Here is a 17,250-nt window from a genome sequence, read left to right on the forward strand (position 1 = left end):
ACAAACAATGCCCAACCTCCATAACATTCCATATCTTTAAGAGCAAGAATTATGGGAAATGCTAAAGGTCATTCTTAGGAAATACAAAAGCATAAAGTCATTATACTTTAATTTTCCTAAACTTATCTCCCTACTGTGCAAGGACTGCTGACTGGAAAAGATGCTGACAACTAGTTCTAAGCTACAGAAATATGGTGCTCACTGTAGTGACTATTCTTACCAAGGCATAAAGCACTTATATATATATATTTTGCAATACTCATTGGATTTAAAAATAATGCCTGAATAAAAATAAATATGATGTGTGTAGAATTCTGTCCTTTAAGTAATGGCCTTCCTTATTTGTTTTTATTCAATGACAAATGAATTCTTCAATCTTTTTATTTACTGCCATTTCATAAATTTAGGAATGAGAGAGGCTTCTCCACCCTACTTTTATAAAACTCCAAGCTTAAAAATGTCAAATACCGGTTTTCTCAAGTATAGAACTTTCTAGAGCTGGCAGACCATTAAATGAGCTCATGTGTGTTAAGAATTTAATATAGTGCAAGCTCAAGCTTTGGCACATGTCATCAAAATAATATCACACACCATGCATGCCAGGCTTTTCTTTAAATTACTTAATTCCACTCTAAAAATACTTTCCTGACACAGTCGTGACATTATCAAGTGAGAACATGGAGCAACTGACAGGTGAAGCAGATGTTTGTAGTTCTAGTAACTACCAAGTGATTGTCTTTGGATTTTAATCTGAGTGTCCTGATGTGGAGCCCCATGTGCTCTTGGGAACACTTACACTAATAGCTCCTTATGCTAAAGTTTTAGAAACAGAATGTTGACCATGATGTTTTACTCATTATATATTACCTGTCCTGGATATCAAAGAATGAGACCCAGTGGTAATGCTGATGGAGGAATGTGAGCAAATATGTCATTTGTGTGAATTTCGGATGCTCGAAAGATAATCACTACTTTGATGAGTTCTCATTATTGAAGAATAAAAGGAACTGAAAAGCCAAGTGTGGAAACAGATGAAGTCTTGAGTGAATAAGTCTTGTTGGCATGATGAGTGATCTATCAAGGATGTCAAAGCCTGAGACTAATGAGAAAGACAAGTCTGTCCCCAGGTCAGTATCAGTGGAATGTCAAGGCACTCCATGACCCAAGTATTGATGACACAAACAATTGACCTGTAGCTGAAGGTTGTATCTGCAAAAGATACCCACTGATGTGTTTTCCTTCCGGATAACTATGATCATGGCTCGCTTCCAGACTATTTCCCTAGAGAAACTCCCTCAGAGATTATCTAATCCACTTCCATGTTTATGTTGCATAAAACACATGTGCTAACTACCTGGGCTACTGCCATATTTCCATCCAAATATGTGAATCCTAGCTTTAAATCACTTGTACATATCACTCCTTGTCAGGGTTTCAGGACCCAGTTGCATGGGCTGTGGTATCTGACATGATGAACACTCTAAGAAGCAGTAATAAAAAGGAGAAATGTAGCCAATAGTGATAGTATTTCTGGGAGATAGTAGGCAGCAGGCATACGTTAAAGAATATCATGGTAATAAGAGAGTGTGAAGAAAACTTTGAAAACAATAATGCTATGAACAACTTATGCTCACAAACTGCATAATGGGTTGTACTGGAAGTTTGTCTTTCTTGTTAGAAAATCTTGAAACATGTGAGAGCTGGCTCAGAGCCAAACACATGTAAACAACCCATGCCATTCGTAATGGCATGGTCCTTGTTTTTACCTGGGATAGAGATGACAATAAAAATAAAATCCATTAATGACTTTGCACTTTAAATAGCTTTTTGAGGTTTAGATTCAGTGAACTCACTGAACCACCTGTGTTTTTATTTTATTTAAACAGAAATGCTCTTTCCAAACACTAATTAAAGTCTTCTGTTTAGGCCAGTCTTTTATGTGGTGGATGCAGCCATAAAATATTTGATCTTTTAATGCTTGGGTGAGCCACCACTGCTGTTCAGAGAAAGTAGGGTAATATGGAGAAAAACTGCTTACTTGTTTCTGCTTGATGGCAGGTATTTCAAATGATGGACCTACTACCACTGAAAGTCATCAAACATGGAATAAAGCTACAGGCCTGAGTTAGCAGGATTGTAACAGTGATATTAGTCTTTTCTAGGACTGACTAGTAGTATCCCAGTTTGCTGATATACAAACCTAAATTATTTCAATTCCTTATTAGGTATATGACTATAGAGCATCACTGAAAGTGACAGGAGTGACGAAGGAAAGGGTTTGTCTTGAAGTATGCTATGAGAAGAGGACAGCTCTTCTGTTGAAATGTGGTCTGTTCAGATACCGAATTTCAGAAGGTCAACAATTTAATGAATGAGAGCAGCTTGTGAGTTAAAATCTTATATTTCATCTAGATATTTTTCTGAGCACTCTAGAAAATTCTTCAAACTTCACAGTGGATAACTAACTACACTGAAATGCTAGAGGATGGAGGGTTATATATAAAATCAATATGCACTCTTTATGATTTATCTGTAGCAGTCGGCCTCATCAATGAAGACTCATCTTGCCTATCACCATTATTTTCCCTACTCTTGCCCCATGATGTTCTCTCTCTCTCTCTCTCTCTCTCTCTCTCTCTCTCTCTCTCTCTCTCTCTCTCTCTCTCTCTCTTTGTGTGTGTGTGTGTTTGTGTGTGTGTTATGTAGTCAACCAAGAGCGATGTATTCTAAAATTTTAGAGTTTGTACCAGGGAGAGCTAGGCACTAGGACTTATTAATTTGTGGCAAGTGAACAAGAAACTATTCTCCTCACCCCAAGAAAAAGAGATTCAACTAACTGAATTTCAGATCAGCCAAATAGAAACCTCTGGCCAAATCTGGCAACAACTTGCTTTCTCAATCAAGTTTTACAAGAAAGCAGCCATGCAACTCAGTCTCCTGTTGACTATGGCTGTCATAGAAGTATAACATAACAATAGAGTTTTGGCAACAAAGACAATATAACCACACAAATGAAAATACTTGATGAAAGTTTGCAGACTATAAGTAAACACCCAGAGGTAAGCTTAATAATTGCTTAGAATTGTGATATCAGTTGGTTGCAGTTTCATACATGGTTCTAAAGGGCATTATCATCCTAATAGTAAAGTAATGATTTTTCTAAAGACTACCTCTTAAAGTCAAGGTGTCACTAAGAAAACAACAACTTATATACACAGATAAAAAATGGGAATGTTGTGGTTTGAATGTAAACTACCTCCATATATTTGTGTGTAACTCCTTAGTCCCTAACGGTTATAGTACCTGTGGTATAAATTGGTTCACTAGTGATGGAGTAGAAGGCTTTATGCTCATAGCCTGGTCCCACTTCCTGTCTGGTGTCTGCTTCCTGGCAGCCCTCTTCTTCCTATCCCAGCAAGATGTGAGAAGGTAAAGTGTTCCAGGTACACATCTCTGCCCACCATAGAGCTGCCTGCTCACAGTAATGACTTGTCACTGTAAACTCAATCACATTAAGCTTTAAGCAAACAACAAGCCCTTCCTAGGTTAAACTGCTTCCTCTTGGTTATTTGACTCCAGCAAAAAAAAAAAAAAAAAAGTCACTAATGCGGAGTCTTAAAGTGGAAGTTCCCATCTGCTGCTTTGCACTGTCTTCTTTCTCTCTCAGGGAATGCAATGTTAATCTCAAGTGACTTAAATTCCAGTAATGTTTGTCATACCCTAGGTAGGCAGTTTATGATTTTATTTGTGCTACGTCACCATTTTTATCTTTTGACAGTTTTCAAAGACAGTTGTTAAAGATCTGCCCCGACATCTATTTGCAACCATGCATATTTCTAGTTTAAATGGATCATCTTATTAGAACATCTGTTATTATATTTTATACAAACTCCAGGCTCACAGATGTTTTTGAAGTTCTCTTTTCCCTTTTCTCTCTCATTATAGGACATAATCTGCAGGTGTTTCTTAATATATGCCTTGCCTGATTTTCATTGTTATAGCAATCTAATATCACCTCGTTTCAACTTCCATTTAGAGCTGGTATCAATATGGCTAGATTCTGCCTAATTGAACATAAAGGGAATTTATATATTCAGATTCTGACGCCTAGATATGTGGGTATTATTCTCAATTATCAGTTCATTTTCTCCTATTCTGTTGTTAGGATGTCAAAGTGAAATGATGAGGAAACCTATCATAGTAATACTTAACAACTAAAATGGTTTCTAGATACTGTCTTGAAGCTACTTTGAGTCTCTTTATTCAGCATAAATTCCTATTTCCTAATAGAAGCTCAATCCCAATGCACTGACAGTTGACAGGAAACTTTTGGCCAAATTATTGACTATAGCAATTTAAATTTGAATATATGTTGGGATTTTACCCTAAAAACATCAGTTCAATATAAGGTAAGAAGAAGAGAAGAACATTCTGAAGTAGTAACCAGACAGAGAGTTCTAGAATTTAGGACTTAATCCTCTGGAAGGTTGCACTTTGTGGACTTCACTGCCTGGTAAGCTGTTTCCCTCTATTTTGTACATTCAGTTTTATCTCAGGACTCTCACCATTTCCATTAGGTGTATGTACAGACATCGCAGAAAGAAAAGGGAAACACTGTTATTCTATAAAGCTCTTTACGATGTTCTTAATCATTTAAGAACATTTACACAAAAATTTCCCAGGCAAGTACACACTCCATAGTTTTTGTTTTTGTTTTTGTTTTTGTTTTTGTTTTTGTTTTTTGAATGAAGCAAGCCTTTGATTAGGTATTGCTGAATCACTAAATAGGCCAATGCATCCATGCAGAGGAGATGCCACTCATTGTACTACAGGTATCAGAGTAGTAAGAGAGGAAAGGTGAAGAGATAAGCTCTAAGCCTATCCATGAAAGATTATTGTTTCACTTTTTTTTAACTTTTTTATTTGAATTAGAAACAGGATTGATTTACATGACAATCCCAGTTCCTTTCTCCCACCTGTCCTCCCCTTACATCACCCCCCACAACTAAAACCCTACCTATCACATATTCTTTCTGCTCCCCCTGGATGATGAGGCCTTCCATAGGGTGTCATCAGTGTCTACTGTATCCTTTGGGATAGGGCCTAGGCCCAGCCCTATGTGTGTTGGCTCAGGGAGTATTCCTCTATATGGAATGGGCTCCAAAAAACACACCTATGCTAGGGATAAGTACTGAGATGCTACAATAGATCCCATAGATTTCTGAGGTTTCCTCATTGAAAGCCAAGTTCCTCGGGTCTGGATCAGTCCCATGCTGGTATTCCAGCTATCACTCTGGAGAGTAAGAGTTCCCTGATGTTCAGTTCAGCTGTTTCTGTGGGTTTCACCAGCCTGGTCTGGACCACTGTGCTCTTCACTCATCCTTCTCTGAATCCGGGTTTCAGTTCAGTTCGGTGATTAGTTGTGGGTGTCTGCTTTTACTTCCACCAGATGCTGGATGAAGGCTATAGGATGGCTTATAAGTTAGTTATCAATCTCATTATCAGGGAAGGGCATTTAAGGTAGCCTCTCCTCTCTTGCTTAGATTGTTAGCTGGTGTCATCTTTGTAGATCTCCAGACATTTCCATAGTGCTTGATTTCTCTGTAAACCAAAAGCATCTCCCTCTATTATGAAACCTCCATTCTTGTTATCATATATTCTTCCCCTGACTCAAATTTCTGCTCCCTCATGTCTTCTGCATCCCCTCTCTTCTTACCTTCTCATTCTCCTAACTCCCTCCCCACTCTTCCCGTGCTCCCACTTTGCTCAGCAGAACTTCACCCTTCCCCCTTCTCCAGATGACCATGTATGTCTCTCATAGGGTCCTCCTTGTTTACTAGGTTCTTTGGCAGTGTGGATTGTAGGCTGGTATTCCTTTACTCTATGTCTAAAATCCACATATGAGTGAGTACATATGTTTGTCATTTTGCGATTGAGTTACCTCTCTCACAATGGTTTCCTCTAGTTCCATCCATTTTTCTGCAAATTTTAAGATTCCATTGTTTTATTCCACTGAGTAGTACTCCATTGTGTAAATGTACCACATTTTCTTTATCCATTCTTCAGTTGAGGGGCATCTAGGCTGCTTCCAGTTTCTGGCTTTTACAAATAGTGTTGCTATGAACATCGTTGAACAGATATCCTTGTTGTATGAATGTGCATTTTTGCATATATACCTAAGAGTGGAATTGCTGCATCTTGTTGTAGACTGATTCCCATTTTCTTGAGGAGTCACCATACTGATTTCCAAAGTGGCTGTACAAGTTGGCACTCCAACCACCAGTGGAGAAATGTTCCCCTTTCTCTACATCCTCTATAGCATAAACTGTCATTGGTGTTTTTTATTTTGGCCATTATGACAGGAGTAAGATGGTATCTCATAGTTGTTTTGATTTGCATTTTCCTGATGGCTAAAGATGATGGAAACTTTCTTATGTGTCTTTCAGCCATTTTAGATTCCTCTATTGAGAATTGTCTATTTATTTCTGTACCCCACTTTTTAATTGGATTGTTTGGGTTTGGAAACTAGCTTTTTGAGTTCTTTTTATATTTTGGAGATCAGCTCTCTATCAGATGTGGGGTTAGTGAATATCTTTTCCCAGTCTGTGGGCTGCCGTTTTTTCTTGCTGTCTCCTTTGCCTTACAGAAGCTTCTCAGTTTCAGGAGGTCCCATTTATTAATTGTTGACCTCAGTTTCTGTGCTACTGGTGTAATGTTCAGGAAGCAGTCTCCTGTACCAATTAATTCAAGGGTATTTCCCACTTTGTCTTCTAATAGGTTCAGTGTAGCTGGATTTATGTTGAGGTCTTTGACCATTTTGACTTAAGTTTTGTGCAAGGCAATAGGCCTGGGTATAGCTGCAGTCTTCTACAAGTCAGCAACCAGTTATGCCAGCACCATTTGTTGAAGATGTTCTCTTTGTTCCATCCTATAAATTTGGATTGTTTATCAAAAATCAGGTGTTTGTAGGTGTGTGGGCTAACATCAGGGTTTTCAACTCTATTCCATTGGTCTACCTGTCTATTTTTGTTCCAATACCAAGCTGCTTTCAGGACTATAGCTCTGTAATAGAGCTTGAAGTCAGGGATGGTGATGCCTCCAGAAGTTCCTTTATTGTACAGGGTTGTTTTGGCTATCCTGGGTCTTTTGTTTCTCCATATACAGCTGAGAATTGTCCTTTCAAGGTCTGTGAAGAATTGTGTTGGTATTTTCATGGGGATTGCATTGAATCTGTAGATTGCTTTTGATAAGATTGCTATTTTTTACTATGTTGATCCTACCTATCCAAGAGCATGGGAGTACTTTCCATTTTCTGATATCTTCTTTAATTTCTTTCTTTAGCGACTCAAAATTCTTATGGTACAGGTCTTTCACGTTTTTTTATTAGTGTTACCCCAAGTTATTTTATGTTGTTTGTGGCAATTGTAAAGGGTGATGTTTCTTTGATTTCTTTCTCAACCAATGTGTCATCAGTATATATTAGGGCTACAGATTTTTTTTTTGAGTTAAACTTGTATCCTGCCACATTGCTGAAGGTGTTTATCAGTTGTAGGAGTTCCCTGGTAGGGTTTTTCAGATCACTAATGTAGACTATCATATTGTCTGCAAATAGTGAGAGTTTGACTTCTTCCTTTCCGATTTGTATTCTCTTGATCTCCTTTTGTTGTCTTATTGCTCTAGCTAGAAATTCAAGGACAATATTGAAGAGTTATGTAGAGAGTGGACAGGCTTGTCTTGTTCCTGATTTTAGAGGAATTGCATTGAGTTTCTCTCCATTTAATTTGGTGCTGGCTGTTAGCTTGCTGTCTATTGCTTTTATTATGATGAGGTATGTTCCTGTTATCCCTGGTTTCTCCAAGACCTTTATCATGAAGTGGTGTTGAATTTTGTCAAAGGCTTTTTCAGCATCTAGTGAGATGATCATGTTTTTTTTTTTTTCTCAGTCTTTTTATATGGTGGATTACATTGATGGATTTTCGAATGTTGAACCATGCTTGCCTCCCTGTGATGAAGCCTACTTGATCATGATGGATGATTTCTCTGATATGTTCTTGGATTCGATTTGCCAGTATTTTATTGAGAATATTTGCATCAATGTTCATGAGGGATATGGGTCTGTAGTGTAGCTTTGATACCAAGGTTATTGTAGCCTTGTAAAAAGAGTTTGGCAATGTCCCTTCTGTTTCTACTGTGTGGAACAATGTGAGGATTATTGGTATTAGCTCTTCTTTGAATTTCTGGTAGAATTCTGCAGTGAATCCAAGTGGCCTCGGGCTCTTTTTGATTGGGAGACTTTTGGTGACTGCTATTTTCTTAGAGGTTATAGGTCTGTTTAAGTTGCTTATCTGTTCTTGATTCAATTTTGGTTAGTGATAACTGTCCAGAAAATTGTCCATTTCATTTAAATTTTAAATTTTGTGGAGTACTGGTTTTCAAATAATGACCTGAAGATTCTCTGGATTTCCTCAGTGTCCATTGTTATGTCCCCCTTTTCATTTCTGATTTTGATAATTTGCATGTTCTCTCTCTGCCTTTTGGTTAGTTTGGATAACAGTTTGTTTATCTTGTTGATTTTCTGAAAGAAAATCTCAATTGGGTCATAACTTCTGTTAGTTCCTTATCTCTTTGTTAAGATTCTGTCTGGTGGTCCTGTCCAGTGGTGAGAGTGGGGTATGAAGTTTCCCACTATAATTGTGTGAGGCCTTATTTGTGATTTGAATTTTAATAATGTTTCTTTTGCAAATGTTGGTGCCTTTGTATTTGGGGCATAGATGTTTAGAATTGAGACTTCTTCCTGGTGGGTTTTTCCTGTGATGAATATGAAATGACCTTCTTTATCTCTTTTGATTGATTTTATTTGAAGTTTATCTTGTTAGATACAAGGATAGCTACCCCAGCTCGTTTCTTGGCTCCATTTGATTGGAGTATCTTATCCCACCCCTTTAGTCTGTGGTAATATTTGTCTTTGAAGCCGAGGTGTGTTTCTTGTATGCAGCAAAAGGATGGATTCTGTCATTGTATCCAATCTGTAAGCCTGTGTCTTTATATAGGTGAGTTAGGACCATTAATATTGAGGAAAATTAAGGTCCATTGAGAGTTTATTCTTGTTTGTTTTTGATTTGTTGTTGAAACTGGTATTGTATGAGGATTTACCCTGCCTTTTATTTTGTGTTTTTGTAGAGGGGGATTAGCTATTGCTTATGTTTATGTGAGTGTAATTAATTTCCTTAGGTTGGGCTTTTCCTTCCAGTACTTTCTGTAGGGTGGATTAGTGGTTACATATTGTTTAAATCTAGTTTTGTGGTGGAATATCTTGTTTTCTCCATTTATATAGATTGAAAGTTTTGCTGTGTATAGTAGTCTGGGCTGGCATCTGGGTTCTCTAAGGCTTGGTAGAATATCTATCCAGGCCCTTCTGGCTTTCAGAGTTTCCATGGAGAAGTCTGGTGTAATTCTAATAGGTTAGCCTTTATATGTTACTTGTCCTTTTTCCCTTGCTGCTCTCAATATTTTTTCTTTTTTCTGTACGTTTGGTGTTTCAATTATTATGTGACGGGGGTCTTTCTTTTGTGAGCCACTCTATTTGGCGTTCTGTAGGCTTCTTGTACTTTCATTGGCATGTCTTTCTTTAGGTTGGGAAAGTTTTCTTCTACGATATTGCTGAATATGTTTTCTGTACCTTTGAGTTGTGATTCTTCAGCATCTTGTATACCTATTATCCTTAAGTTTGATCTTTTCATGGTGTCCCATATTTTCTGGATATTTTGTGTTATGGATTTGTTGGACTTCAGATTTTCTTTGCTTGAGGAGTTTATTTCCTCTAGTTTGTCTTTGGCGTCTTAGATTCTGTCTTCTATCTCTTGTATTGTGTTTGTTATGCTTGCATCTGTGGTTCCTGATTGTTTACTCAGCTTTTCCATTTCCAGCATTCCCTCAGTTTGTGTTTTCTTTATTGTCTCTAATTCAGTTTTCAGGTCCAGAACTGTTTCCCTCAGCTGTTTAATTGTATTTTCTTGGCTTTCCTTGATTTCTTGCATATTTTAGTTCATCTTTTCTTCCATTTCTCTGAAGGATTTTCTGATATCCTCTCTTAGGTTCTCTATCATCTGCATGAAATTGTTTTTAAGCTTGCTCTTTTCCGCTTTTTCTGTGTTGGGATGTTCATGTCTTGCTGGTGTAGAGTCCCTAGACTCTGGTGGTGTCATATTGGTTTTCCTGTTGCTGGATGTTTTCTTATATTGTCTTCCCATCTCTTGTTCCAGTGGGTACAGTTGGTGTCACTTCCTTTCCTGATGTATATGGGTCTGGCGTTCTCTTCAGTTGTGTACAATTGGCTCTGATATTCTGATGGGTTTCAAGTTGGGTGCAGGCAGGTCAGAAGCACTCACTCTCCAGGTTGGTGAGAGCAGCACTGGTGCAGAGATGTCAGCAAACTCTGGGTTGCCTGGTCCTCAGGAGTCCAACTGTACTCTCTGCATACTATGGGGTACGATTTGCCTGGGTGGGCCGGCGGAAGTTGGGCACAAGGCAGGGGCCAACGCAGCTCACCTCTATACTCTCTGCACTCTCTGGGGGCCAGATTAGCCCAGCGATCTCAGCAGAGTCAGGGTCCCAGGGTCCTCAGAGACTGATCCAGTCTGCCTGCAGAACCCGGGGCGCGATTTGCCTGGGTGGGCAGGCAGAAGTTCTGTTTCACTTTCTTTGAGCGACCGAAGTGCCTTATGATATAACAGAGAGATAGGTTGACAGAATTGAATATTTAGTCAGGCAATTGTGGAGTAAACTATTGCATTCATTTCAGGCTGAGATTTTGGTCATATATACAAGGCTGTGCTTCGGGAGTAGAATTGACTGATTTTCAGACTGTTTATTTACTTTGTTCTGCCCAGTGACATAACAGATTTAAAGTCTACTGTCCAGTCCCAGTGCCTCAGTCTGTTCAGACTGCCAAGATAGTTATCACTGACCAGGCTGTAAATGGCAGAATTTCATCCCTCACAGATGATGGGACTAGAAGTCAGAGACCTTTTCTTATATGAGGATTTTGGAGGATGAAGGCACATCTCCCCTCTATCACTCACAGAAGTTCTACTAGTCATTTAGGGCTTGGTCTCAGGTTAAACTAGGATTCATGGTTTTGCAGTACAAATAATCAGAATTAGCCAGCATGAAGTAGAGTTACAGCTTAAAATAGATGTTAAGCACAATGTTTCCCAGAAAGAAGCACTGAGAAGGAAAGACAAAAGACACATCCAAGAACACAGATGTGAGCTTCAGTTAGAACAGTGACACAGCATTGTCTTTAAGATAGGATAATGGAGAGTTTTGAAGTTATTCTCCTTAAACAGTTGCTAAGAAAACTAAATGAAATGAAATAGTGGTTCCTGAGGAGTATTTGACAAGGTTACAATTAGTTAGGAAAAATTCTCATTCAAAGTTATGCAAGAAGTTAGGATATCTTTATTGTAAACAAAACTAACTTTTGTTTTAGGTCACAGTGAATGTCTGGGGAAATAAAAGAGGCTCTACCCAAGTCTTAAGTTTGAGTCATTGCCAGTTTACTATAAAATATCTATATGAAAAAGGAATGTCAACTTTATGTTCATAGGCTTGACAGCAAAAGTTGTTCATTTATCCAGGAGCATTGCTTCTCGGAGAGTGAGAGGAGTCAGTTAGACTCTAGGGTGAGAGGCTCTCTTCCCTTCTCATATTTCCACAATTGCCATGTCTTTCTATCCTATCTCTAGCACAGATATACCGTACTCCAGGCTAAAAGTATTCATCTTTATCATGATTTGAATGAGAAGCGTCTCCCCATAGCTGTGTGCATTTTAATACTTGATTTCCAATTGTTGGCAATGTTTAGTGAAGCTTTAATTGAATTAATCTTAATAAAAACTGGGGAGTCAGATATCTGGGTTAAAAACTAGAAGATCAGAGAACCAGGGGCAACTGCCAGTTTCTTCCTACCTCTGTCTGTTCCTTTTCCACAAGGGCTAAGATCCTCTCTCCTCTCTGCCTTATTACTTCCTGTCTCTCTGTCTACAGTCCTCCAAACCTCTAAGGTTAACTAGTGGTGAGCTCCATCCTCTGACTCCAAGCACGCTTTATTTATCAGAATACAAACAAAATATCACACAATAGTTTAGGGAGGTTGTGGCATCCTTAGAAGGTGAACCCTTACTTGAGGAAGCTCCTTCCCAGAATTAGTACACTCCAATTGGACTCCTGAGTCCCTGTTTAACTATTAGCTTTCTACTACCTGAGGAAGATTGTGGAAATAATAATCTCTGTTAATGAGATATTTTAAAAACTTAGAGATTTTATAGGTTGATCACTAACATCATGATACACTTCTGTATTTTCTACCATAGGATATTTTTTGTTTAATAAACTTTGATATGGATACAGCTGTTTTAAACAAAATATATATTTAAATATGTATTAATGTTCCATCTTGCAAGCATTCCTGTAGGAGAAATTGCTACCTCAGGAGTGATGCTCAGCATTACAAACTCCTTGAAAACAAATTTACATCCCTTTATCTTCTTATTTCCCTGGTAACAGCTTCAAGCTTGCATTGCTTAAAACACAAAGAAGAAAACATGTTTGGAGACACTATGGCTTTGTGCAAACGGATGCTTGGATGAAAACATTCTAATTGTTGAGTTTCTTTATTGTCATCTCTCCAAATAAAATAGACAGCATAATATTTTTTAATTTTTTTCTATTTTTCATTAAAATGATAGATCTTATTATATCATATTTCTGTTGGAAATTAGCTTAATAGCTGTAACCACACTATATCACTAGTGTGGCCCAGCTGCTTTTGTTTTTATTGCCCTATTGTACTGCCTCTGGGTAATTACCTTTGAGACCTCAAATGAATTCTACTTTGTAAAACCCATTCTTTCATGTTTTGAAGTATGTAGCCTCAGAATTTGTGCTATTTTTCTCATATTTATTCATTCACAATGATCATATCATAATCAGTTTTAGGTGTTTCCATAATAGGCATTGGGGAACACATCCAAAGCCCCAACCCCTCCCAATGAACTCTGCATCTTTCTGAGTCTGAGAGGAATTTAGTACTCTAGCATGAGTTTGTGGCTGTGTGGGAGCTATGAATGATGACTCCAGCTCCTGCCTTTGCATTCATTAACTTCTGGTCGCCTCAGAATAATTGGCTGGGAATATTGGTTAACACGTCAAGTGAAAATGTATGTGGCAGTGCCTGTCTCCATCGTCCCAGGAGAACATCTGTCCACTTCTCAAATCCGTTCAACAATTTGGCTCTCATCTGTGTGACTGGCAGCCTGTCCCATTGAGGCCCTTTGCCACAAAGCAAAGCGTGGGGAAGTCTGGGTTTGAGTTGTGTTGGCAGGTTTTGTTGAAACACTTGGAGAGTAATTTTACAAAAATTTGCCCGCTGGTAATATTAGCCCTTTATTTTTTTGAAAGTCAGTGGGGAGGCAGAATCACGTGACTCTGTGCACAGAAATTGCTTTGCAAAGTAGTTCTCCATGTACATTTAGTTTAATTCTGTGAGTGTGTGTGCTCAATTTCTGGAAGTCATATTTACTGTCCATTCTTTAGATTTAAATGTACTGCTTTGCAGAGGGACAGAAGCAGTTAAAAAAAAAAAAAAAACTGTTGAACTCTTAGATCCCAACCTCCAGACTTGCTTCTATAAGCAAGCAAAAAAAGACACACAAACAGAAAGAAAGGAGGAAAGCCCACCCAAAAATCAAACAATTGAAACAATATTGTACCATTATTTAAAAATATATCACTAAAGGAATAGTTGTCAGACAAGACAACTTTTGTAAACATAGACTTTTCAGCTTTGCAAACAAAAGTCCAGGGTTTGTTGCTGTTCTTTTCTTTGCAAAGAACAAACTATTTATGAGCATGGCTACAGACTTTTAAGACAATGATGCTGCCAAGAATTATCTATATTGTTGGAATGGGTATAAGGAATTATGGATAGTTTAGCTGCATTTCCTATTCCAAATGCAATCTATTGTATCACTCATTATCTGCCTATTTACTCCTTTGTGTGTGTGTGTGTGTGTGTGTGTGTGTGTGTGTGTGTGTGTGTGTGTGTGTGTGTGTGTGTGTGTGTGTTTGTGTGTGTGTGTGTTGCCTCACACTGTAGCCTATCTAGAAGTTATTATGTAGCCCATGTTGATCTCAATTTTGCAATCATCCTTCAGTATCACCTCCTGCATGCTGGGGTTTACAGGTGTAAACCACTGAGCCTGGCTTTTGATTCATATCTAGTTCCTAAATTATAAAATTCACAAGATATTCATTTACTATCACTTCTTCCAGTCTCTCTCATGGGCCCATCTTACTATGTGTCCCACCCCAATACTCCCTTAGAATTGCTGCTTGTAGTGATAAAATATGCATAATAATTAAAGGAAAAGATTTCAGTTTGAGACAAGACTCAAGAGGAGGTGGATAAGAAAAGGGATGGGAAATTGTGCAATTATATATTTACATTTCAATAAAATCATACAGACACTAAAACAATACTGGCAATCTTACATATTACCAGTTTTGACTTTACTCATGTTCATAGCCTTCATCTTCATTTTTGTATCTTTTCTTCCTTCCTTCATTCCCTCCTCCTTTCCTTTCTCTCTCTCTGTTCTACACTTTCTTTCTCTGTCTCTGTTTCTCTCCCTCTCTCTTGTTGTTATCTGTATCCAATTTGTCATTGGTGAACTGCCTTCTGTATGGCCTTCACTGCTTTCTATTGAGGGCTCATTCATCCCCCTCTTCTAATTTCTCTCTTTCTAGTCTCCTTTGACATCTTCCACAGGGCCTGTTCTCCATTAATCTATACCAGAAAGCATACTCCATTCAAACTTTCTGATGATTGCTTACTCCTAAATAAGGACTTCCCAACTAAAATGATCCAGTTAACACACTAGAGTGCTTTGATGTCTAAATGTTATCTATGTGAATGGCACTAACTTTCCTTTCCTAAAGGTTGAATGTGGATAATTATCAACATCTTTTCCCATTTCTGTCCTTTTACCATTCGGATGTTTGGATATTTAAAATGACTTAACATTTCTTTCCAAATTAACAACTAGTGTATAGCAATACATTGGTGACCACAACTTCAGAGCTACTCACATTTGTGTCATGCTGCACATTTGTGCTAACGTGGAATATTCACCAAGCATAGAAATGCCCTTTGTGTTATACTCACTTCAGCAATACAGCAAACCCACATATGGTTAGTTATCCTCCAATACTTCCTGTCACATACCACAAATTATGCAAAAGACCAACTTGGGTGTTAAGGCCTTTATGAAATTTTGAATGTCCACAGATTAATATTAGTAGCCAGCCTTCCCTTGAAATGATGTGATATTCAAGTTCTTTTATTATAAGTATCACATTTTCAGTTATTTATATGATTTCCTTCTTTTCCCAACTGAAAGTGAATGCATCATGTTTGAAACCTCAAAGTGTTTCTGCCTGCATTAACTGCATGATCCAATTCTAACTTGCTGAGTTATTCTTAAATGAAAAGAAGAAAAACATTTGATAGAAACGAATTAGTGATTAAATATTAATAACATCAGTTTGAGTTATATATCAAATAATACAAATAATTTTTACTTAATTAATTATTTGTTTCACTGTCTGGTATTAAAAACAAGGGCCTTCTACATGCAGGCCAACACTAAACAATAACCACAGCCTAAGTTGGTATTTCAAAAAGCATTTGAGCATTTGAAATTGGAAAAGTACATCAATTTCATGTGGAATGGAACAACTGCTATTTAGGCTATTTAATATAGCCACTTAATTATTTTACATTTTCTGGCTAAATAAATGCAAATCATCAACTTTTCATGCAGAAGACATATGCAGAGTTAGAAGTAATTATTAGTTAGGATAATCTAGACAATAGTGACCTCAAGTTTCATCAAAACGATTTAACAAATGCTTGTGTGCAGATGTCTATTATCACCATGGCTGAAGACAAGATACTGTATTTTACTCAATGATGTTATACATTTCTTCAGTATGTTTCCTGAAAGTTTCATAGGTAGAAATTCAGGTCTTATTAGAATGAAATCAAGCTGTTATCTGGTACTTTTTGATTCTCCTGAGAAGAATCCAATTCCATATATTTTTCTGACTTTAAAACTGGCTCCAGTTCACATCCATAACTCTGACCCTCTATGCTACCACATCTCCTCCTCTGTGTCTTCTCTTATGCCACTCTCTGATTTTTAAGGAGCTGGAGATTACATTGAATAGATGACAATAATTTGGGAAAATCTCCCTGTGTTTCTTTTTTTACTTTGCAGATTTTTTATTTAAATTAGAAACAAGATTGTTTTACATGACAATCCCAGTTCCCTTCTCCCGCCCACCCTCCCCTAACACCTGCCCCCAACTAAAACCCTACCTATCATATATTCTTTCTTCTCCCGCTGGGTGGTGAGACATTCCATAGGGTATCATCAGAGTCTATCATGGTCTTTTGGATTGGGCCTAGGCCCACCCATGTTTGTCTTGACTCAGGGAGTATCCCTCTATGTGGAATGGGATCCAAAGTCCACACCTATGCTATCGATAAGTGCTGAACTACTATAGGAGGTCCCATAGATTTCTGAAGTTTCCCCACTGAAACCCATGTTCCTGGGGTCTGGATCAGTCCCATGCTGGTATTCCAGCTATCACACTGGGGAGCAAGAGTTCCCGGATGTTCAAGTCAGCTATTTCTGTGGGTTTTACCAGCCTGGTCTGGACCCCTTTGCTCTTCACTAGTCCTACTCTGCATCTGAATTCCAGTTCAGTTCAGTGATTAGTTGTGGGTGTCTGTTTCTACTTCGACCAGCTGCTGGATGAGGGCTATTGGGTGGCATAAAAGTCAGTCATCAATTTCATTATCAGGGAAGGGCATTTAAGGTAGCCTCTCCTCCCTTGCTTAGATTGTTAGCTGGTGTCATCTTTGTAGATCTCCAGACATTTCCCTAGTGCCTGATTTCTCTGTAAACCTAAAATGCTTTCCTCTATTATTGTATCTCCATTCTTGTTATTTTCTATTCTTTGCCTGACTCAAACTTTCTGCTCCCTCACATCCTTGGCATTCCTCCTCTTCTCTGATTCTCATTCTCTTAGCTCCCTCCTCTCTTTTTTCCATGCTCCCAATTTTCTCAGGGGATCTTGACCTTATCCCCTTCTCCAGGAGACCATGTATGTCTCTCTTAGGGT

The sequence above is a fragment of the Cricetulus griseus genome, assembly GCF_003668045.3.
Source record: "Cricetulus griseus strain 17A/GY chromosome 1 unlocalized genomic scaffold, alternate assembly CriGri-PICRH-1.0 chr1_1, whole genome shotgun sequence".
Taxonomy (NCBI): domain Eukaryota; kingdom Metazoa; phylum Chordata; class Mammalia; order Rodentia; family Cricetidae; genus Cricetulus; species Cricetulus griseus.